This window comes from Echiichthys vipera (assembly GCF_963691815.1).
Source record: "Echiichthys vipera genome assembly, chromosome: X".
Classification (NCBI taxonomy): Eukaryota; Metazoa; Chordata; class Actinopteri; order Perciformes; family Trachinidae; genus Echiichthys; species Echiichthys vipera.
This window is the reverse complement of record NC_139825.1, coordinates 20,048,199-20,073,433: the sequence shown is the minus strand read 5'-3', so window position 1 is coordinate 20,073,433 and position 25,235 is coordinate 20,048,199. Positions and strand designations below refer to the sequence as shown.

At 41.1% G+C, this 25,235-nt stretch overlaps 1 protein-coding gene across 1 annotated transcript in view; it reads right to left on the bottom strand.

Moving 5' to 3' along the window:
- Positions 1 to 24,990, bottom strand: part of gli1 (GLI family zinc finger 1) — a 53,807-nt gene extending 28,817 nt beyond the window's left edge. Inside the window, exon 1 of the mRNA XM_083939448.1 lies at positions 24,899 to 24,990. The gene's annotated coding sequence lies outside the window, so the exon portion shown is untranslated. The remainder of the gene's footprint in view (positions 1 to 24,898) is intronic.
- Positions 24,991 to 25,235: the final 245 nt, after the last annotated feature.

Sequence of the window (25,235 nt, the reverse complement as noted above, 5' to 3'; positions counted from 1 at the left end):
AAAATATAATAGTCTCTTCCTTGGTCCATGCTACACCTTTCCACAAAGTTTCATTAAAATCAGGCCACAGTTTTTCCCTTATCCTACTGACAAACAGCGCCAAAAACACAACCTTTCTTGGCAGAGCTAATTAATAAACATATGTGTCAGGTATTCAAATAAATTTGTAAATTTTTCACATGCTTTGTATATGTAGGAAGATGTATTCCAAATGTTTTGAAATGAATGAATTAATGGATATATTCTAACACTGACACTGACGGCAACTGCAAGAACAGAAACCACTGGGGTAAAAACAATACAAAGCTACTGTATACTTTTTAAACTCCTCAATTAACAATACACAGTGACTACAGTGGATGTAATAAAATGCATCATGTAAAATCCCTTTTGAATATTGGACAGATGAGTTGAATTTGTTTTAATCCCTTCAGCGTGAGTAAAAGTTGTATACATGTTGCTCGAGGCCGACCATAATGAAAGAGAATATTCCACCTCTGCGATTGAAAAAAAAAAAACCTGTCCTCTTGGGTCACCCGACATTTCTCATTCATTATCAGCTATAAAGCCTGACAAAGTCAGAGCTTCTAGCCCTTCTTCTGCCTCTTCGCTCCCTCTCTCCCTCTGGCTCTTCATGGAGAGCAGAGAGGGGAATCATTCAGCGGCTGAAAAGGTTAAAGTCTAGCCGAGGGGCTGGAGTTCCTGCGTCTGCCATAGGGGCACCTGAAGAGGGGCAAACATTTACCAGCAAAGAAAAGAAGGGGAGAAAAAAAAAATCAACAGCCTGCCCGGGTTCGCAGTGAGTGGTGGTGTAGGGCCCTTGGAGAGTTTGTCTTGTAATTGAGTCAATTGTTGACCCCTGTTCAGCCTGCCTCTGCAAATCTTGGAGGAAAAGCCTGCCGAATAATTAATGTTCTCTTTGCTCCTCTTCCTCTTTCTCTTTATCTATCTATCTCCTACTCCTCTTCACCGCCCCTTCTTCTTCCCTTGTTTTCCATTGTCTCAGAGGATAATTGTGCTGTGAGTCAAAGGCAGTCATTTTCATTTAGAGGGGGGGGGGGGGGGGGGGTGTTCATAGATCTGCTGAGGCTTACAATATTCTTTTCCCCCCAAATCTTTCTTAACCCCCTCCCCAAACAGTCACTCTCTCTTCTCTGCTGCATTCTCCAGCTTTTTCATTCCTCCTTTTGTTTGCACCGTGGGATGAATTTTAATCACTCCATTCTCCACCTCTGATCACAGTCCCGTCCCCCTCTCCTCATTTCTTTTCCCTCTCAGTCCCCAGTCTGGCCACTTATTCCCTGTTTCCAACTTATATCCAGCACTGCAGCACCTTCTCCCATTACCACTCCTCCACTGATCAGCCTCCTCAAAAGCTCTGAGAAAACAAGGACAAAGATAAAGCCCTTTTATGACGAGGGGATGGGAGTTTTTGTCACTTCAAGTTTAGCACAGGCCAAATGTGTTCAACGGGCACAGGGACAGACAAGAATTGGGACAGAAAGAAGGCGCGAATGACAAAAAGAGGGAGTTTAGGGTGGTGGTGAAGGAGGAGGAGGAGGGGGAGGAGGAGGGGGACAGCAGGACAGAGAGAGAGGAGGGTCGCATTCTGTTTGTGGAGAGCGATCATTTTTAAATGCCTCCTTCATTCAAGAACACTTTGTTTGCATAAGGGCTCTAGTGTTGTGCTCCTATTGTAGCAGTTTATCCCAAGGGACAGTGCAAGCCATGGACACTGTTGTCATTCACGTTTCACACATGCACTTCAGCGGATGCTCTTAACAAAAACAGTTTGACAAGTGCATTAATACTGCTTGAATAAAAGTGAGAGTAAAAGCATATTGTCATATGAGGAGTAAGTGTAATATCCACTGAAATAAGCTAAGTAATTACAGGAAGTAATCAAAGAACAAGTGCCAAAAGTAAAAGGATAAAAGGCCAATACAGCCAACACATGTAAACTTCCTGACAGGCCAAGCGGTGACACTTACGATAGATGTGTTTTTTCAGTCCTTCCTCATTTTCTCTCCGCAGGCCACAGCTGGTCAGCTGCACATTTGCCCCTTTCTGACCGATCTGCACCAGCTGAAGATATTTACAAGGGACATGGGAGGGTCAGACTACTTCTTGATTTTCTTTTATGGTGATTTCAGGATGTCTGCCATAACAAGTTCATAAACCTCGATAGCTGTGAACTTTCGATCCTTGTGGTAATGTTACATGTACACTAAGTTGCAGAGGTGGATGGATTGACAATTTTGAAGCACTTTACTAATTCCATTTTATGCTACTTCATTCTTACACTATAGTTATATTATACCAAGAGCAACAGTTAATCTGTTGATTATTTTCTAGATTAAACCATAAATCATTTGTTCTCTATAAACTATAGAAACTAGTGAAAAAGTCAGTCTAAAACCACTAAATCTCTATTCTGCCATTTAAAAAAGAAAAAAAAAGAAAAGTTACTTTAACAGTTAATCCTTTATCAAAGATTTTGAAGATTATTTTTCTGTCCATTGACAAATCTGTTCAGCTCTAGGTGCTTACATGTTAATGTTTCAGTAATATAATAATCAAATAGTATGATACTGTATACTATATAATTACATAGCTAAATTTCAAAGGTACATTAAGGAAATAAAAATCTGGATGACCTGCAATTTTTTGATGTTAAACCATTGTACTTGGCCCTTAAGGCCTCCGAAACTCAATAGCAGGTAAGGAATCTGGGTTTATTTTTGATCAGGATATGTCCTTTGATTCTCACATAAAACTAACGACAAGGACTGCATATTTTCACCTGCGTAATATTGCGAAAATTAGGAACATTGTGTCTCAGAAAGATGCAGAGAAACTTGTCCATGCATTTGTTACTTCTAGGCTGGACTACTGCAACTCCTTATTATCAGGCTGCTCCAATAAGTCTGTTAAGAGTCTCCAGTTGGTCCAAAATGCTGCAGCTCGTGTACTAACTAAAACAAACCGAAGAGAACATATTTCTCCTGTATTCGCCTCTCTGCACTGTCTACCTGTAAAATCTAGAAATAATTTAAAATCCTTCTCCTTACCTACAAAGCTGTTATTGGTCAGGCTCCGTCGTATCTTAAAGAGCTCATAGTACTGTATTACCCCACTAGATCGCTGCGCTCTGAGAATGCAGGGTTACTTGTCGTTCCTAGAGTCTCCAAAAGTAGAATGGGAGGCAGAACCTTCAGCTACCAAGCTCCTCTGATCTGGAACCGACTCCCAAGTGTTATTCGGGAGGAAGACACTGTCCCCATATTTAAGAGTAGACTTAAAACTTTCCTTTTTGATAAAGCTTACAGCTAGGGCTTACGAGCCTATTACTCAGCTATGTTGTTATTTATAAGCTGATTTTGTTCTGCTTAATGATGCTGCTATAGGCCTAGTCTGCCGGGGGATAATACTTTTCCAGATACTCTGAGCTTCTCTCCTCTCCGTCTGTATCATTCATGTCTCATCAATGCATGTTACTAATTCAACTTCTTCGCCGGAGATGTTTGTGCTTTGTCGTCTGGCAGGTCTCTGCTGATCGTGGTGGTGCCTGCTGCCGTGATCCTGCATGACGCTTCCTGCTGCTATTGGCACTATAACACATATATACTATCATTAGTTTAATAAATTATAAAATTTGTAGCCATAAAAACACCATCAGTGGTATGTTTCGCTGTACCGTAGCTGCTATTGCCGCTACTCATCATTGATCATGTTTGCCATAATTATTAGCATTTTCATATTCTATAACCTTAGCTGTGTTCCTACTATTCTGCTGTATTAACTGCCATAACATATAAGTCATATTCACATTACTATAGATATTATTATAGTTACTGTTACTCTTTGGTTGCTTGCATCTCTGGAAGTATGTCTGTCTCTCTGTCTTTTGTCTGTCTTTGTCTTTCTATCTTTCTCTCTCCTTTTCTTTCTCCCCAACCGATCAAGACAGATGTCCGTCCTCCACAGAGCTGGGCCTGTCCGACGTTCCTGCCTGTTATAGGGAAGGTTTTCCTTGCCACCGTACTCTACGGGGGAATTGTTGGGTCTATGTAAATCTTAAATAAGTCATTGAGTGTGGTCTTTACCTACTCTGTAAAGTGTCCTGAGATAACTTTTGTTATGATTTGGCACTGTAAATAAAATTGAATCGAATTGAATTGTAAATGCTAAAAGGGGTAATTTTGCATAATGTTTCCTTTCACTTCTGTATGTTTGTGTTTTTATGTGTAGGGTTTGATCAGCATCCAGTCTCTGTAATAATGAGTCTCTTGAGAATAACCTCATGAGTGGGACAATACCCTGTTTGATCTGCTGTTAAACAGGGAGAGTCAGGTCCTCACTGCCTCTCTCTGTCTCTCTCTCTCTCTCCACTATCCGCGGTCCTCCTTGTGGAGTGTTTGTTAGGAAATCCTGAACAAACCGCGGCTGTTTGTTCTCTCTTTGTCGATGACGGGTTTTTATTGACTTCTGCTATTGACAATCGCACAACTCCTGTTGGCCTCACACAAGCTGGATAACGCTGTGCAAATAGGTATATGTACACACACATTCACAATCTGTCCGAAACACGCTCACAACCTGCGTCCGAATCACCCTCGAGCACATTGTGTGGGTGGGGGAGAGAGAAAAAAGATTAGAAAAAGAAGAATATGCTTTAAATCAACGCAAAAACAATTACTTACGTGAATATGTCAGGTGCGAAATACCTCAAGCTTGCAAATCAAATAGTGTAATAAGACTGTCTTAAGCTCTAAATGACACACCTATGGACACCTGAATGTTACATCCATATTAGAACGTGAGCAAACCATATTAAAAAGATGGGTATTAATGTGTTGTTCTTCCACAAGGAAATTGGAAAACTAACCTTCCTTTGTTGACCTCGATTTGTGTATTTCATGCTCAAACAAGAAAAGTCTTTCTCCTAACTGTTGCCACCAACCTGGAAGCACACTATCAAAATGTTGTTGTATGCGTTAAGATTTCCCTTAAGGAGCAGGGCTCAAGCTACCATTAAGTCTCTGTCGTGTCATATCTCTGGGAATTTGGGGGGCTCAATGACATGAGGAGGAGTTACTATTCTCTGATTACACATTTTTGTGTAATCACACCTCTGAGTCTGGGATTTTCTAGACTACATATCCTTAGACTATGATGGTGTTTTAGGGCCATTGTAGGTTAAAAAAAACAAAAACAATTATGGAGCCCGGGGAGGGGGGTACTATTCCAAGAAAATGCGTAAATTAAAGCGGATGACCTAATCAAATTATACTTTACAATCAGATTTAGCAATAAGGAAATACTCGTGACTTTAGCACAGAATCCCCGTATTATCACAGGGGAACAACATACTGATAAATATGCAAGGATTTCGCTGGTTACATCTATGGCAGTTCGAATTTTCTGAATTGAAGATTTTTGATACAGCAGGACAACAAACCATAAACTGCAGGATACAACATACACGGCATGTAGCTGCTCCTGTGTTGTCATGAGACTGATCTGACCTTGCAACTCTTTATCCATTATTTCATATTTTGAAACGATGATGTGTCTGTTTACAACAGCACGCACATGCCCAGTGTACGCGAATGGTGAAGTGATCTACGTTTTCAGGCATGTTAATATGGACAGGTTTTTTGACGTGTAGCTAAAACGCGTCAGTGGACGGATGTCATTTTAGAAAGAAAACAGGGTAGTTTGGATAAATCCTTGAGCTCATTTCAATGTTTCTAAAGAATACCAACTGTAATCCTGACTAAGCACAGGGGCATACACACATTTGTTCATGAAGAATTTGTTTTACAGGGCCTCTAAAAATCATAAAGTAGCAGTTTACACCACGGTGAAACACAGCTGTAGTGACCTGTCATCGGCATCATTCACACCAACTATACCCATGTGAATCGTGTGAACTCAAACTGGAGAGAGGAAAGCCTCCCCAGATTCTTTGGCTCTGACTCAGGGTACGTCCACACGATCGAAAACAACCTTTTTTTCTCCATTGTTCTTAAAAAGTTTTCCATCCACACAGCCTCGGCTCAAGAAATACCTGCGTCCACACGTAACCAGTGAAACCGGCTAAAAACGCTGTAATACACATGCCAGGCGGGGATGTGGCGCTGTAACTGCCACTGAAATACGCCAACAATGGAGAATGATACAAGCACCGGAGACTTTCAGGCCAAATCTGGAGACTTTCCAAATCCTCATCCATTCTATACAGAAATCTGTGGACTGTTTCTGGTGTTATTGGAGACTTTTGTTGTGTTTTGGACACTCGATGCACGAATCACTCTGTAGTCACTCCTCAACGAGCAGATGGTGCTGCTGTGAGCCCTTCCCTGTCCCAAAGCACTAACAGGTGGGCACTGTCTCGCTGCTTTTTGCGACCTTCTTGGCAACTTTATTTATAAAAAGCGACTAGCTACCAATTTATTACTTACTTATTACTTACTTAATTTCTTAAGACTTATTCAGACCATCAGGGAAAAGGGGGAAATATATGGTCGGCCTAATTAATTCCCATGCATGTGGCTCAGAGTCCAGTTCAGTAAACAGTCCGTGTCTCTCTCGATGCAGCAGCATTGTTGTTGTTATGTGACATCGCAGGTGGGGCGATATCTGATTGTTAACAAAGTATGCAGTTTTGCCGTCCAGGCGACAACGCCACGGGGGTCGTTGTCAAATCTTCCCACTCTGGGACCTGGTTGCAAAAGATACCGTTTTCAGGCTCTGATGACGCTGGCTGTGTGTGGATAGTCGACCAAAACGATACTAAAGTTGTGCGGTTACAGGAAAATACGTCTTCGTGTGGACGGGCCCTCAGGGCAAGAAGAGAGTGAAATAAGGGAGGTAAAGAGAGAAAGAGATGGAGTAGTGAGAAAGAGGTTGACAAAAACACACAGGGAGCAGAGCAGAGCTTCTGTGTCAATGGAGGAGATCATGGATGCTAGTAGGGGGCTCAGCCTTCAGCACAATGGACCCCCAACTGAGTCAAACCCTTAATACCCATACTCCTATTTCACACATCTTTTCAAAGCACCCATACAAGCCGCATCCACCTTCCCCCGCCTCCATACTCTGTTCCCTGTGATTGCAGCCCGGACGACAATAGCGAGAAAACCCTCAGTGGTGCAACCAGGGGCCATCAGGACACCTTGTCTTTGTGTATTGGAAAAACAATAGTGACATCTCAGGAACAGCAGTTGAAGCTTCCTCTGTCCTGGCAGGGAGCTGTTAAGAATGACAGGGCTATCAAGTGTCTGTGATAAATGGGTCATTATCATCTGATGTAAGGTGAATGAGTCGCTGCGTCAAAATCACTGTTGCCAGTGAGATCTTGTTGTGCTGCCACACGAATGACTGCCACGACTGTTTGAGGACAATTGGTGTTAGTGAAACTGAAAACGTTTCTTAAGAGAGAAATACGTCTTTGAAAACGGAAATGGCTTGCAGAATTAAAGCAAGATAGAAGCTTAAAACATAACAAGACATGAATACTTCAACACAATAATCCAAATTTAGTTTATTTACTTCCCGTTAACAAGATCCACAACTTCAGTATTTTCGAAGAAAAAAAATGACTCCAGACCGTATTTATTAAAGATCTCAAGTCTGGTGTGATCTGGATGGTGAACGAGAGAGACATGCAAACATTAGTTTTCTGTCAAAAGAAAACATCTTGAAAAAAACCAATCGCTGGGAGCGGGGAGGAAAAATATACCTCAACATCCTGGGCAGTTCCAAGGGAATTCTGGCTCAGACCCAAACACTGGAAACAGGGTGAAGAAGGCCGGGCTTTGTGGAGTAATGGTGTAGGGAGCACAGTGAGGGGCGTTAGGTAACTATGGAATGATTTACATTGGCAAACATGTGATTTTTTTTGTGAAAAGCATGTCAAATGGCTTTCAAGACACCTTTCAAAAATGAAGATTTTTGTGTGGACATAATTAATCTTTAAATCAGAATATTTTCCTACAACAAGAGATTTCGATTCACTAGCACCTTTGCTTCCGTGGGAGCTCATTGCATCAGTACTCTTAGGGCACTATCAGGTTAACAAACTTGCCTTTAGTCATGATCTAGCTTAGCTCCACCAGCCTCTCAACCCGGCTACTGGCCTCCACTCAAGAAGACCCCCTCCTCCATTTACAAGGTCCTTCAGTAGCCAGCTGGTTGCTAGACAATATGCTTGGTTATGTAAAGACCCTCCTGCACACAAAGCCGATGTGGGCGCCTGTTATGTTCAGCTCTTCAGAGCCCCGGGTCAGTTAGCAGAAGAGCTCTGGCGCTGACACTCCAAGTTAAAAACGTTTGCTCTTCAATGTGTTTACGGAGAGGAGAGCAGAGGACCAGTGAATTATCTTCTACTTACTAATTTCACTTCCCCTCAACTTCCAAACCCCACTTAGCTGAGGTTAAACAACTCCCCCGGTGACCTGCGGGTGTATAAGAGGGTTGCGGAAAGGTGAGTGTATGTTTGTGTGCATGTGCGTGCTTACACACTAACCATGTTCTTATTGACAGTTACTGTGGTTTTTACATATGTCTAATGTTTTCACAATCAAATCCCTAGAGTAAGAAGCGTTATTACAAATGTATATCAAACATCAAAAGAGTTAGATGTGATGCTAATTTAACATGCCAGTCCCATGACTGAATAAGCACCCAGATTTACTCTTACATAAAGGTCACGTCAAACTTCCATCGTGGCTCAAATCTAAAATAAATGCTGTCACATTATTAAAAAGTTAAAAGAGGCACAGAAAGAACCTCACATCTTGTTTGCCTGAGTACAAAATGTATCTCGTACTTATCTAATTTACACTGAGAAAATAATATCAATCTAATAAACCAGTTTGGAACTACAACATACAAATTGTACAACCACAGTTGTCGACTACTGCTGCTGAAATTGTGAATATCCGGCAAACTGCCTTGAATACAGCTTGTGTGCAGTAAGGATGTAAATTAAAAGACAATTTTTTCGAAGTTAAAATGCATCAATCAGCAGTAATGTGGATATATTACTAAGTGGGTAAAGACAAATAAAAGAACAGTCTGGTAAGTTTAGAAAATCACTTTCCTGTAATGCAGCCTTTATAACCAGTAAAGGCAGCACCTATGTAGTTTTACAATATCCAAAATCTAAGATAATATCTAGTCTCATAGTATTATATTGCTATAATTTGAACCCTATTGCAGCGTATTCTCATCAACAGTATAGCATGATATCTTATGAAATACAACATTCTATTTAATGCTGTGAAACGTTGATCGGTGCCTGAAGGTGTGATGGGTAAGTTTGGGCAAAACAACTTGGTTAAGATTGGAAAAAAGGTAGTGGTTTAGTTAAGTACTTCCAGGTAAAAGTCCTGTGCTTTGGAACACGTCCACCACCCTGACATGCCTTTCTACGCGGATTTTAGCGCTCTTATACTAGGTCACCTGATTTCCTTCTTTGCTACAGACGTACTTTCTACAGTAATAAATTAGTGGATTACATACGAGTTACAATGCATTACTTTTTGTATGTACAAGTAGTGAATAAGGACAGCCTGACACTTTTGCACTTCTGGGTAGATTATGTCAGCAATGTTACATATCCAATGATTGAAAAGAACTCCAGTGTCAGCTCAGTTCTGTGTTTATTTAATTTAAGGTTACAGTATAGTTTTGGTTTATCTTGTTTAAATACAAAAAGGTGCTTTGGTTCAGTGCACACAGTCTACAGTATCTGATGCAAAAAGTGACATATTCTGTACAAGTAATTAACTGCTCACCAGGTTGGTTTATGAAACTGTATACCTGTATTTCTGCATGTCCTGGTGATTGTAGGGTTTTCTTCAATATGGATCAATCAGAGAAAGAAAACACAGCTTCTGTGTGTGTGTGTGTGTGGGGGGGGGGTGCATGTGTGTGTGTGTGTGTGTGTGTGTGTGTGTGCGTGTGTGTGTCTGTGTGTCTGCGTGTGTGTCTGTGTGCATAGGTGACAACAGACAGAAAGAGCCCTACAGGCAATGACATGGTGGTAAGCCACACACCTCAGACACACCACCAGTCTTCTCTGATGGCCAACCAGCAGGGGAAGAAGTGCTGAGGTGAAGCAAGCCACTGTGTGTAAAGGTTCAACTTAAAGACACACAGCTTTGCTTACAGAGAAATACACACAGATCATGTTGATGTTTGTACACCGCAGACTGTCCTAACATGCTGCCTGTGAATGATCAGGCATGATGTGGAGCCACATAAACATGCCAAAACCCTGACTGTGTGAAATTATAGAACTGAACAGTTTTGTTTCAAGAAAACCCGCAGAATTAGTTTCCTGAGTTTATAAAATTTGATTGAGGACATTTGTTAATGTGATAACTTGTTTTTGAGTAGAACACCATGTTAACTTCTTCTTAATAATAGATACAGATTTACCTTCCGGTTGACACGCACAAAGGATGTAAATATTAGCAATAAAACAACTATTAAGAGCAAAAATGCCAAACACCCCCTTATTCCATCATCTCAATTGTGTATGTGTGATAGTACATCAATCTTTTTCCGGGGTTTGGGAGAACAAAATAATCACTATTTCCTGACATTTTATGGACCAAATGAGTGATCAGTTAATCAAGAAAATAATTGTCAGGTTAATCGGTAATGAAAGTAATTCTTAGCTGTAAAATAGTCTTGCATTTATATAACACCTTCCTAGTCTTGGGACCATTCGAAGTGCTTTACAGTTTACGTCACATTCACACATAATGTGTACACTAATGGCATGAGCTCATTAGGATCAGCCAACAGATTAGTGTGATCGCCACAACAGGAGGGCATGTGCTCTTGTGTGTGCCTGCGTGCGTGCGTGCGTGCGTGCGTTTGCTTCATTTTGAGCAATGTCTGCAAGTATACTGTTACCTCAAAGCCTATTGTAGTGATCCCATCTCCATGTTATTCATCTTTCTCGCACTCGTCACCAGCAACGTCATCATAAAAAACTCTGCTGTGATTGGTGCTTTGTGGCTTGTGAAAAGGTGGGATTTAGGGCTGGGCACTATGACACAAATCATATCTCAGTAACAGTATATATCACAATATGGCAGGTTTTTTTCTGGTTATTCAATAAATATACAGTAAAAAATATATGTAATTTATAATGAAAAGCAGAGCATTTTCTCATTTTATTAAGAACCTTGGTGCAAAATGAATATTATAATAATAATAAATAATAATAATAATATGAAATGCAATAATTAATGCATTCATTGAATTATATCAGAACCTAAAGCGTCATCCAAATTAACAAAAATATTGCCGAAGTTTGTTTTTTCGAAATCGCGATAGAAACGATATAGACAAATATATATGATAAAAAAATGTATATTGTTTTGAAGATATATGATGTTATATTGCCCGGCCTGAGTGGGACTTGTAGTTTTCAAATGATTAGCAGTGTAGGTTGGTTCAGTAGTTTGCAATGGTCTCTTTTTTGCACATTGTTCTCCTCACATTGTAGAGCCCTGAACTGAAAGGAATAATGCAAAGTTTCAGCTGCGTAACAAGCACATAAAATCCTGAAGAATAAATCTCTCGTCATATGAAATTCAATCTGGCAACCAAGCTATGAGCTATTGCCATATGAGAGTGCACACAACCCTTTAATGTGTTTATTTCAGTTCGGTGAAGTATCATGTAAACACATTATTTATTTTTCGTTGCAACAGGAGACAGTGAATGTTTTACAGTCTAGTCCCTGAGACAAAGTTGTGTTTAGGCAACCTGAGGTGAACCTGGACCACAGTGAACTACTAATGTGAGTTTTTCATCAGGTCCTAGACAGTCACCTCCACCCACAGAGAGAAAACACCCGTATCTCTGACCATCTAAACACACACACTTGCACGAGGAGGCAGCCAGAGACACGCAGACGTACTGTATAGGCACTTTTACCCTCACACTCACTGTGACACCCAATCACCCTCACACACAGACTCAGACAAGCTGGAGCATGTGTCACAGAGCTCGTTGGTTGGAAGCAGACATCCCTCTGCCCCGGGGCTCGGCTCTATCCCACAGGAAGCTGGAGTGTGAGCTGGGACACACAAGACGAGGGAGGGAGAGGGGGGAGTAACCACAAGGATTCACCTCTGCACCAACTGGTACTACATGCAACGGGATCTGATCATTTGCTGATCAGTTTATTTGCAATTATACATTGATTTGTTGCTACTCAAGTTACTTCAATGTTGACTGCAAGAAGAAAGTTGCATGTGACTGCATATAGGTCAAAGATCCCTGACTCATGACATCAGGTGTAGGCCAGGGTCCACTGAGCCAACACTGTGTGCAACCTAAAAATGAGGTGTCCTTCAGGATAATGAACTGCAAACTCTAGGTTTAGACTTTTGAAGACTGACTTAAAGGAACAGTTCGACATTTGGGGAAAAACGCTCATTTGCTTTCTTCCAGGGTCAGATGAAAAGATTGATGCCACACTCACACTCTCACCGTACTACGAAAATGAGGCTACCACCTCCAGTCGTCTAGAAAGACTATAAACAGCTACACTGGTCTTGTAACAAGGTTAACACAATCCAACTACCAGCACCTACATGCCGAAGTAATTTTTTTAGATTTTCCTGCATCGCATAGGCCCGATCAACCTGAATCCAACTTTGCTTGGCATTTTGTGGACAGACCTGACAAAGCATGAATTCAGACTTTTTACACATCGGCATCATGATGTAGTAATTTGGGCATCTTTTGATCTGTTTACTGAAATCAAATTACAGCAAAATCTGTACCTAAGTAGCGCTGGAAGTGGCAGTCATCTGGACGCAGTTCCTGGAGAAGGAGGTGAAATTCATTAATTCATCGAGCTGTGTGCCCCCCAGTCCCAGATGATGTTCTGAACATGTATCGGGGACTCCCACAACAGCCACAAAGCAGCAATATTGGTTATTTTGGCCATGCGTGGTGGTGGAAAGTAATGCCATTGGTATCTACACCGGCACGTCTCACATGATAAACACAAATGATCCCAATATGATCCTGCAGTCAAACATCTTGCGCGAGTAATGCAAGGTGAGAATTCATGAACACAAATCATAATTCATAAGTACTTGTCCAGTTCAATAAGCTCTTTGCACTCTTTAAATGGATTTTGCTTGACATTTCTGAGTCCGTTTGCATACTCTTCTCTACTTGCGCTGCGGTTCAATTACATTTTATATTTACCATTATACCAGCATTGTGACTTGTGGCTGTATTGGCAGGTGTTGAGCAAAAATGATATAGGTTTTTAAATTTAGTTTGCAATTAAATCACACTACCGGACACAAGCCTGGACCAAAAAGTTTAAATAATCACCCAAAATGTCCCTCCTTTCACAACTTCCACATCTGGGACCTGCACTGTACACTGGAGAACATGCTCACAACACTTAACATTCACACAGACACATTGACACGCACAAGTGCTCACCACATTTCTCCTCCACAGCTGCACGATAAGACAAGAGTCGATAAATTACCCCTTTGAATGGGACCCTGTGGGTTTCAGTGTTTGAAACTTTGAGCATCCAGCGATTGTTCTCTACAGCATTACAAATTTCCGTTCATATCCCGAATGAAGTGTTCCTCTCACCACACTGAGAGCTCAAAAGACAGTACGTATCTGTCAGTCTGTCAGCAAAGCTGGACTTTTAATGGACTACAGGTGCTAGCTAATAAGGGCCAATAAATGTGCCACAGCAGAACAACTGCCTGCCCTGTCCTGAATAGAAATAACGGGAACGGAGTGACAGACAAAGGGGGTTTAACTGCTGGGGAAACCATCAGCAGTCGGGAAAGGCCAAGAAAATCACAACATGCTGCGGAGTCATCACATTTAGGAAAAATTGAAGTGAGACTGCATGGTTTTGTGTTGGAAAGTGAGATATTCTTCATGACATTTTGTCGGACATTACATTGAAATTGGGGCCTTTTACCAGGTTAAAACAAACCCAAGATAATATGTCTTATTGTGATTGTAGGGCCAAAAACGTCTGTCCTGATATAGGTCATTTCATATCCCTATATATATCATGATATATAATGCTTTCTGGTAGGTCAATAAAAAATTGTCTAAATAACCGCATGGTAAAGCCTAGTTTTGTATACTGTGTGAATCAAATAGGATTTTCATTCATTTCATGTAGAACTTTACATTTAGGAGAATCAGAACACCAAGCGTCCAAATGAAGCAAATAACGCAGTTTGGCTGCTGTTTTGTTTTTTTACATTGAGATAGAAATATTATCGAAAAATATAAACAGTAGGCATTTTTCTATTGTTTTTATGATCTATATAATCACATTGCCCAATCTGTCTTTATAAGTATTACTTTTTAAGCTTACATGGCAATGATATCTATTAAGGTGAGCTTCTACAACTTCTACTACAACTTTACAAAGGTAAAACAGAAAACAATGCCCATCATGAATTAGATCCTGTGGTGATGTCTTTTTGTCAAATGTTCTTGTTTTGTCCAATCAAAGGACCAAAAATAATAAAAGCCCAAGAAAACCAGAAAATGTTGATATCTAAATTCTTGGACCCAGCAAATTTCTAGGTTTCCACATTAAAAGATTACCTAATATGAAAATAGTTGCTAATTAATTTTCTTTCGACCAACTAAACAATTGATTGACTCTTGTTTCAGCTCTGATTTGTAAAAGTATAAACTGATGGAATATATTTTTGTTGTTCTCAGTTTATGTAAGAATAATGTATAAAGAATTACACTACACAGACTAAACACTAACACTACAATTACTACTACTACTACTACTACTAAACTGCTAACACTAAACTATGCATTTCTGATCCTTTTATGTTCAGTTCAGGATCTCGGGGAGTGGTGGCTGGAGCATTTCCCAGCATGCACTGGGCGAAAGGCAGAGAACCAGCCTGCACAGGTTGCAGTGCGAACACACAGTGCTGTACTCTGTGTGAAAAGAAAAGTGAGCGTGGATCCCTGTTGACCCTCTGTGTATTCAGCTGAGTCTGGTCCCATAAGCCCCAGCATAAATGCCCAGCATGGTACCTCGATCCAAAGACTGAGAGACTCACTCTCACAGCCTCTTCCTTTCACTGTACGCTGCCCTCTCTCTTTCTCTTTCTGACACACACAGAAAGACAGTATCTCTCCCCCACCGGTTACTCTTCTGTTGTCCCACGCTCTCCTCAAACTTATAAAAGCAGGTGCGTTACTGTGTGAGCTCCTGTCCTACAGGCTGATCCCACTCTGCACCCCCTGGCATGAGGACAGTGATGATGACAAGAGAAGCATCAGGAGAAAGAAGTACATGAGGATGAGGAGGAGGATGAGGAGAGGACAACAGCTCTGGACCTGAAAAAACAACAGCTGCGACAGCCACATTGTCATTCCAACATTTGTTTCATGCTGAGTGCAGCAGCAGGTCAGTTCACGGCATGGGAACCAGAGAACTGACACCGTTTTGCATCCTTAGCCTCAAAGGGCATATTAAAAACTGTTAGTTAACAACAGTTAGTTGATTATTTGATTAGCTGATCAACAGAAAATAAATCAAATTGTGTTTTAAGTAAGTTTTATTTCAAATAATTGGTGTTTCGACCTGCAGAGTGCTTTGTGTGTGGCCAACAATAGCAGCTACTGATGCTGAAGAAACAACAAAATGCTTTTACATAAAAAACAAGTGTTTAACTAACAGCTGTCTCATCACTTAACTCCTGCTTCTCAGAAATTCCATAATAAGATGAAGATTTACATGAGCTTCACACACACTCTTTTCAGCATAACGCTGGAAATACAATGTGGCTTTTGAGCCATGGGCTGCTCTTTTACATGGGAGGCCATGTTTAATGTTTCACCACACACACACACTATAATCATGTATGTCTTAGAGTCCTTATTTACTGGCTCTCTTTTTGTTAGTTATTGGCTACCAGGAAATGAGGGCCCTACTCTTTTAATTAATGGGCACAATTATGTAATTGAGGAGTGGTCTGCAGTCTGCTGCAAATAGGACCAGATGTCCCGCAGGCCGAAATTCAGTTGTTCTGATGACTTACAGTGGGGTCAGCTCCCAGACCAAGACCTAGCTCCCCCCCCCAAACAGTTACCCAGACCCTCTTTTCTTTCTCTTGTAAATAAAGACTTAATGGTTTACAAGCCTTCCAATAACCGTAATACCTTCACGGAGAATTAGCTCACAGAGCCGCCAGACACATAACCGTGACTGCTGGGAAGAAGAAATATACCCACGTGTGTTTCTTTTCTTTCTAAAGTGGAGTTTTAACTTGAAGAATAACGTGAGTTTGACTCTGTTTCTTAAAAGACAGACACTTTTGTGATTAAAGCCGTGACAAATATTATAAGATAAATGTCTTGTTTACTTCCTTCTGGCCTGTTATTGTTGTAGTATGTATGCATGCACGGACATGTGTCAGCACATTATCGCGGTGAACCGACCAACTAAATTTGAAGTTTGGATTATTGCTCGGCTGCTCGGCTGATTTACATGCTGCTGATGTCATCCCCATGCTGTGTATTCAGTCCTGCGTTGTTACTGAGGCAGAAAAAACGTAGAAAAACTCAGCTCTGAACACGCCTTTCAGTGTTTGAGTACAACACAAAACAGCATGAAAAACTCCAGTTGTTTTTTATTGTTTGAGGTAACAAGGTGTTGCACAGGTTTCGTTAGATTTTCAAGTTAGAAATACACTTTTACCACAGGAGTCTTTCTACATTTGACTTTTACTATATGTTAAGCTGACACCACTAGTAGCAACTTATACACAACCCCAAAACTCCACGGTGAAATACACACTGCCTTATAAAAGCTGGTTGTTGAGTGAGTTGCTCTCCTTCATCCTAAACATCAGAGAATCTATTCAAAGGGTATGTGTGAACTCGGGTGTTTCTCATGCTGAGCAAAAGAAACAGAAACACAGAGGAGACTGAATGATGTCTTATCTGAAGTTCTTGGAGAACAAACTGCGTGTATGAGGAAATCAGTTTAAGGCTGGAATTTCTTTAAACTTCATATAAATGGTCATTTTTTAAGGAAACTGCTAAATAATTTCCCGCTTATTAAAACTTCTGTGCACTCGCAACAGTTTAGTTGTAGCTTCCAGCACTGTTTGCAGTGTTTAAAAACGTGTTAAAAATGCATCATTAATGTCAAATAAACCATCTAACACTTTGAAAATGGCGGTTGCTCAATAAACGGCAGGGAAAAAAATCAGTCAGTGTAGTTAAGTCAGGCAGGGCAGGGCCAGGCAGTCAGTCAGCCAGTCAGGACGGTTGAGTTGTAAATGTGTTCCAGCAGGAAAAGCCAAAGTTTCAGAGCAAGGCGAGCAGTCTGGAGTCGGCATCTTTCCCCTGCTCCAGCTAGCGCACCGCCCTCCCTGCAGCCCACCCAAGAAGCAGCCCATGGGCATAAATTTGAGAGCCTGACTCGCTGTGGATTTAAAACAATCTGCATCTCTCTCTCTCTCTCTCTCTCTCTCTCTCTCTCTCTCTCTTTCTCTCTCTCTCCAAATCCTCCTCCTCCTACACACTCGCTACGAAATGTTTCTCTCATTCACCCTTTACTCTCTTTTGCTCTTCTTTCCAACAAATTCCACTGTTAATGAAAATGGAAAGCTTTTTTCAACGTGTGCCAATAATATCATTTTTCTAAAGGCCTAATTAACTTTCAAAATATGCAGCAAATGCCCAGGGACTGTATTTTTCTGTTGCTGTATGATCTTCACGAGGGATTCTTCTTTTCTACTGTAAAGGAGACGGCAGCAAAGCTTTGTTGAAACAAAGTTAATTACATCTCACAACCTTCCAGCAGTTTATTGTCTCCTGAAGGGAATTATTTTCTCAATAACAGCTTCAACACAAAGTTGGACAGCTAGTTTCCATTTACGTTTTATGACACCAGACCGCAGGGAACATAAACATAAACATAACAATGTGAGCAAAATTTGATGACAAAGAAGAACATACATCCAGTCAGGTCACAAAACAAAGTATACCACATCACTTTTGTTAATCACCTGCTGCAGAACTCTTCAGACTTATAGAGTTTGGTTTGGTCGCAGGCGCTTCTTTTTTGCGGGGAATTTGTCAACGTTTCTGCTACGAAAACAATCAGCAGATGTTACTCATGAATTAATATGCAGGTGAAGAGTTTTCTCTGAGTCATCAGTAAGTCTGTGAAGCCTGAAGTCTGATGAAAGTGCTTTGCAGACCAAATGTCAAATCTGTTGTAGTAAATATGACTGAGGAGGATGCAGCTACCTTTGACCCACAGCAGATTCATGTCAATGTATCAGTGACGGTTCGGCCTGCATTTGGCTTTAAGTCATGTGCATGTCACTGTGCTTCATCCATGCATGTGGACGTACTTCCTGTTATGGCATCTGATCTAGTTAACGTGGCATCAGAAAGCCACTGTAGCTACTCACAACTGTCACTTATTTACAGAGCAGGGAAACGGGAATAGAAGAAAACGCAAAAGGCCGAGAGGCAGCAACAGAGGAGGAGGAGGAGAGAATGGCAATGAGGTGGGAGATTTATACAGAACTAGAAACATTTGGAAGAGAAGTAACAAACAGAGGGAAAGAAAGCAAACAAAGAGAAAAAAGCTTCAACTTTTTTGTGGTTTTAGAAGGCTGACCACACTATTCCTTTCTCATGAACATGCAGTACGAAGCAAATGTGGTTTGGTTCATCCATTGTTTAAACTGTAGTTTTTGTAACTCTAAAAACCTGGAAGACACTGAGATGTCCTTCATTTAACTTAAAAATACATACAACTTGCCATAACCGCAGTAACATGGCAGTAACATGGCAGTAACATGGCAGTAACATGGCGGTAACATGGCGGTAACATGGCGGTAACATGGCGGTAACATGGTGGTAACATGGCGGTAACATGGCGGTAACATGGCGGTGACATGGCAGTAACATGGCGGTTTCATAACGTCACAGTTTCCATGAATCCTGCGAGTCACGTGGGTGTGTGTGTGTGTGTGTGTGTGTGTGTGTGTGTGTTTGTGTGTGTGTGTGTGTGTGTGTGTTTATATGTGTGTGTGTGTATATGTGTGTGTGTGTGTGTTAGGGGGGGTGTGTGTGAGAGAGTCGTCATACCACTAACCTAGAGTATTGAGCAGTAGAGCTGTAAAAATGTCATGAGGTAATTCAAGCACTATATATGCTTTAAATCAGCAGCTTGGGAGCATTTTGTATATATACAAACTCGCCAAAAAGAAAGCTTGTGTGTATCTTTGCTTCTAAAGAGTTGAATAACAAATTCCCTGATTAATAATCATGAAAACCATGAAACCATGATATTTCGTCTGACATATGGCTACCATAGTACTGTTAAGGGCAAAAGCAATTTCAGAAAATTTCAGAAAACAATTTCAGAAAATTAGAAAGTATAGGAGCATTTTTTATATGAAATGAAATATAAGGAAGCCATCAGTCCTCATGTGCAGCTGCATCTTTGTGCATATCTAACATCTAAACATGAACATGCTGCATATAAACCCCTACGTGAGTGATAACAGATATCTGCGTTACTTTATAGATTAATGTCTAGAAGATATTTGCTGTGTGCATGAAGAAGAGTGTGTGTGGTATGTGGAATTGCGAGTTACCCAAGAACATCTGCCAAGCCAAGGATCTTCTGATGTTATCTCATCACAGATAACAGAGTTGTTGTCCAGAAGGCTCATCACAATCACACGCAACATGCCTGCAGTCAACTCATCTTAGTGTCTCCCTCTCTCTCTCTCTCTCTCTCTCTCTCGCTCTCTTTTCGTGGAAGTCGGAAATAATTATTCCAGCAGTAAAATGTAATAGCTTATCACATAAAACGGCGCTGGGAAATTAAGTGACTTACATGCAAACTTCTAGGGAGGAGTAATCTAGACGTCTGTACTTAAAGTTAAAATGAGGGATTGCAATTTTGTTGGAGAGAGAAGAAAGGAAAAAACAAAGAATTTTTAATCTGTAGCAGTCACCCAGATGTTGTTTGTTCGTTTGTGTTGACCCTAAAAGGCTTTTAATCATATCATATCAAATCAGGATGACCCTCCCCGGCTATCTGACACTAGTCTATTGGTGGACGTCAGAGAGACGCAGGCAGCGAGGAGGGTGAGTGTCAGACAGTTAAGTTGTAATTACACTGATGATGGCAGCACTCAAATGCACCGTGGCTATGGCAACCTGGTGAAATAACAAACACCGCCCCCTCTTCACTTTCTGCCTGCCGACAGGACAGCGTGCCGTGAGTCATCAGCTGCTGAGAACACACACATTGAAACACACATGGCCAAAGACACTCACACATGCAGGTAAAAAAATCTTGCAGGAAAATAAATGGACAAAAAACACAACTGTGAACAGCTAATTAATCTAGTTATCACTCACAGTTTAAACCTTTGATTAACTTTAATTAAACAACTGAAAAAAAATCACAGGACTGTACTTTCTCTGCCTCCTCCACAGAGGCTGATAATGTTTCGACTTTGTCATCCACAGTCGACCACCGTATCTCAAAAAAAAAAAACAACCACAAGCCTATTGTTACAAACCAAGCTAAGACGTATCAGTGTGGGTTGTTGTTGCATGTGAGAACAATTCACAATTTCACCTGGATCCTATTAGCACCAGTTTGATTTTTAATATCAACCACATGGGATGATAGTCAGCATGCCTAACTACTTTTACAGACATGCACACACACACACAAATGTATCAAAAACCGCCACCCTCATTCAAAGGAGGAGGGATGATGGGAAATGGAACGACTCTGCCTTAATTCTATACAACACACATATTCCCTCAGGCACATGCAAAAACACGACTTTACTGTAAAATTTCAACCATTATCATTCTTAATGCTGCCTGCAGCGCCAGTGACTTGACCTTTCATGTCTAGTATTAAGGCATTAAAGCTGTGAGTTAAACTGGAGTATTCCCACATTAGGCACCGGGACGACTGGTTAGTCAGTGCAAGGTGATTTTTATTTTTTTCATCTGGACATTTTTTCATTGATTCCAACCTAATTTGCAGCATGGTGTCCTATGAATTACATTTGTATGCTACTAAATTGCCATATTTATTTTTAGATGAATCACATTTGCAGTTTGGATTATGTTTTGTTGTTCAATTGAATGAAGTGCTATTTGTTGTTTGTTTTATGTCTCTGCATTTGTATGGAGATGTTTGGGGAGTTTTCATCCTGAATTATTTTTTTGCAACAAAGGTTTGCTGATTAAAGTTAGGGAAGTATGCTGGTTATGGAATTAAAAAACAAACGGGAACAGTCTATAACTATTATACGCCAACTATTTTGATAATAGATTATTCACTTTGAGTAAGAAAAAAAGACACCATTTTCCATCTTCTTAAATGTGAATATTTTCTTGTTTATTCCCTCCTCTATGACAGTAAACTGAATATCTTTGAGTTGTGGACAAAACCAGAAACTTGAGGACGTCATCTTGGGCTTTGGGAAACACTGATTACCACTTTTCACCATTTTATGACAAGATATAGACCAAGCAACTAATCGATGAATCACACCATCTCAGACGTAGCAGTGAAAACGCCAGCAGTGGGGGACCCAGGGACAGTGGGGAACAAAACAGAGACACAAGTGGGCACTCCCTCACTGCCACACAAACCTGAGCTAATCACCGCAAAGCCTCATTTGATGTGAATGCAGCCTAACCCTAACAAAACCTTAACCGCAGTTTGATCGTCATTGAACATTATCCAGGGGGTTTTGCAGAATCATCCAACATCAATCTCTGGCAGTAGGGTGGTTTTATGTGATGTCTGTATTGTTGCCAACTCTCAGCTGATGAACAAAGATTACAACTAACTTAATCACATAACTATATTTTCAACAAATCAATGTATTGTATAGACTGTCAAATGCCAGAAAATAGTGGAAAGTTGTGGAAAGATCCTGCTTTCCTTTAACAACCAAAATTAGCAGGGAATGACCAGTCAACTTCAACTTCAGTCTACTAAAATAATTACATCTAATACACCCTCTCTTTTTCTAATGGGTGCAGCTTCAAGCGACTGTGAACAATGATTTTTAGAATATTTCCCATGACAGCAACTTTTCCCCTTTCTACTGTGTGTCGTTTGGCTAATGTGAGTCAGGCTTTCTAAAGTGTCTGATGCCTTTTCCCTCTGATGTCATTCATTATCCTTTCAGCATCACTTGATGTGTTCAGTGTTGTATAGTGGTTCTCAGTGAAACCATTACTGTCATCTAAAGTTATGCAACTATGTTGGACAGTGAATACAGATTGCTGGGACAAATGACTACCCTGGTGTCTCCTTGTGATATTCAGATGGCTCCATGGGATAAAATCTGGCTCAATGATCAAACCAAAATAACAAACCACAACCAGAATCAATACACTCTGGTCTCAAAAGACACGGTCCATGAATGACAACACACAACGTAAATAGCAGCAGTTTGAAAACATCCCAAACTCTATCCAATGAACCAAATAACCTTCAAATTCCCGGCCCTGAAACTGGCAATCTGAGGGGGGCAGATCGCCTCTTTACGAGCCTTGAAGTATGAGGAGGAAAATTAGAAGATGAGGAGAGAAAAGAGCAGCAGGGGATAAGGACAGAGAAAGAAAGACTGTTTGATTGTGTGTCTTTGCTTATGTGTCCTTTGGAGCATCCCCAGGCCCGTCTACTCTGTTCTCTCCGCAGCTGAAGCCGATCAGCTCCGCGCTGTGAGCGTACATGGTTTTAGCCTGGGTCGGCACAGACAGACAACTGCTATTAAACCCTGATTGTTTCAGGTTCACAGGGTGTGAAAGGGTCTGATTGAGGGACTGTGATCCCAGTGAGGGTGGTCCCCCCCCCCCCCCCCCCCCCCCACCTCCCTCTCACTAGAAGGTGGGAGGAGGGAAGACAAGGATTGGTAAGGGGGGGGGGGGGGGGTTGCAGGCATCACGTGACGCATGTTTCTTGCTGAGCGGACCAAAATGGAATCTGGACAAAAACCCACCACTTGTTGCTGCCTGCCCCTGGTACCATTGTGTCACGTAACTGGCGGCCAATACACGAAAATTAAACAACATCATTAATGCCAGCAGCAACTGCCATCGCTCCAGTTGCCTCTGCCTAAATGTTGCTCAAGTACAGGTTAAACTACCTACCTACTTTTGTTTATACTGGCCTAACGCAGAAAGGAATTCATCCCACTGAATTCAATTGTATTCAGCCTGATAGAGACTTATCAGCGCTCTGATATGGTTTTGATAAACCTCATCAGTCCTCTCCTGTGACTGTATAGGAGGACAGTTGCTTCCTGTATGGTCTATTTGTTTAAGAGAATTGCCATTAAGGAGCCTTTTGGCCTTAACACTCTTGATAAAGACCAGGGAGGGTGAGGAAGCTCCCCTGTAGAGCTTTTCAAACGTGGCTAAGGACAAGTGCACTTTCCTACCTCGAAAAATCTCCCCCATCTCAACCTTGAGAAGGGCCAGCATGCTTCTCTGATGTTTACTTGATTAACATTTTAGTTTTCCTGTAATCACACAAAAATGTCTGAGGTGCTTGTTTTCCAGCTCACACAAGGCAGTTCTCAACATATGGAAACTTCACAAAACATCCTATCCTCTGAATCAATTTAATCAATAGTATAACAATTACTAATCCACAATTACACTTCACAGCGCTCCAAATAGATCAGTCTTTCCCTCTTATGTTTTTGGAGATCTACTGAAGACCCTTTGTGGCTTACAAATACACTCTCTCTCTCTCTCTGTATATGAGTGTGTCTGTGCAAATACTTTTTAGGGAGGTTGTGAGTTTGTGTGCTCAGCACTTCTCACTGTCACTTTGGAATAAATAAGTGTTTGGCTGTCCTTTTGAGTCCAGTGTTGACACTCTTCAGTCCAGGGCCACTATATGAAGACCAGCAGCCTAATCTTCCCACATTAGAAGCTACAGTCCCCCCTTATAGAGATAATTAGATTAGATGAAATAATCTATCTCAGATTAGAGAGAGATGGGTTATAGGAGGCTTCAATTCAATGTTTATTTTAGTCAAAAGAAAGGACAAAAAAAAAACGTGTTCAGCCAGTGCATTGGTTCATGGATAGATGAGGCATTTACAGGAGCTTCCTGTAGCCTCACACAGACTCAGTGATGATGTTGGTTTGTGGCTGTCCTGACAGAAACTCACATTTGGAAAAGATATTGGCACCTCAAGTATTTCAGGTTACAAGAAACAGCTGTTCTCCGGTGGCCCTGCGACCCTGGCAGATGATTTTAAACTGCTTGTAGTCAGCCCCCAAAAAGAAACACTTCCCCCTTAGAGATCAACGTATAAAAGCACGGGAATGTAGTATTTTAGTGTCTAACTTAACCCATTCGTGCCAGTATATTCTCCACATCTCCACACATGGATAGAAAGGACAGTGCCAATGCTACTTTGTGATGACGAGGAATGAATCCAGGGGGGCAAAAACCAGCGTATCAGAACACGCTGAACACATTTTCGTCGGATAGTAGAAACATTATGCAACTCAATTAGTGAAAATTGGAGTGTACAGGAAAAGTGAAGCAGCCAAATGAATTCCACGCTTCCAAAGCGTAAAAGTCACGCACAATCACCTGAAGAGGACTTACTAAACCTTCACCAATAACACAACTGCAATGTTTTTTTTTTTTAATGCGTTAGAAAACACTACAGTGAGTGTAATAATGCCGCATAATTAAACACAACTCTCCAACCCCAAATAAACTAATTTGCTTTTTATCAACCTGCGCTTTCGAAAGGAAATATGAATCTTCAGCACTACTTACCTCAGGTGAATGCAGGAACACGCAGCATGAAACTTTCTGACTTGTTTCCCAGAGTCCTTGGAAGAGCTCAGAGTGTCCAAGGACTGCGAAAGTCTGAGTTTCCAGTAAAGCCTCCCTTCTCTCTCTATCCCCCCCTCTCTCTTTCTCTCTCTCTCTCTCTCTCTCTCTCTCTCTCTCTCTCTCTCTCTCTCGGCTTTCTGGCAAGACGCACTCGGATGGAGATGACTGAATTCTTCACAGAAATCGACACTTCATCCTGTTTCAGAAGGGCTTTTCTAATTCAGTCACTTTTACGCAAACGTTGACAAAATTGAACCCCATGTTCGGGCTATAGAGT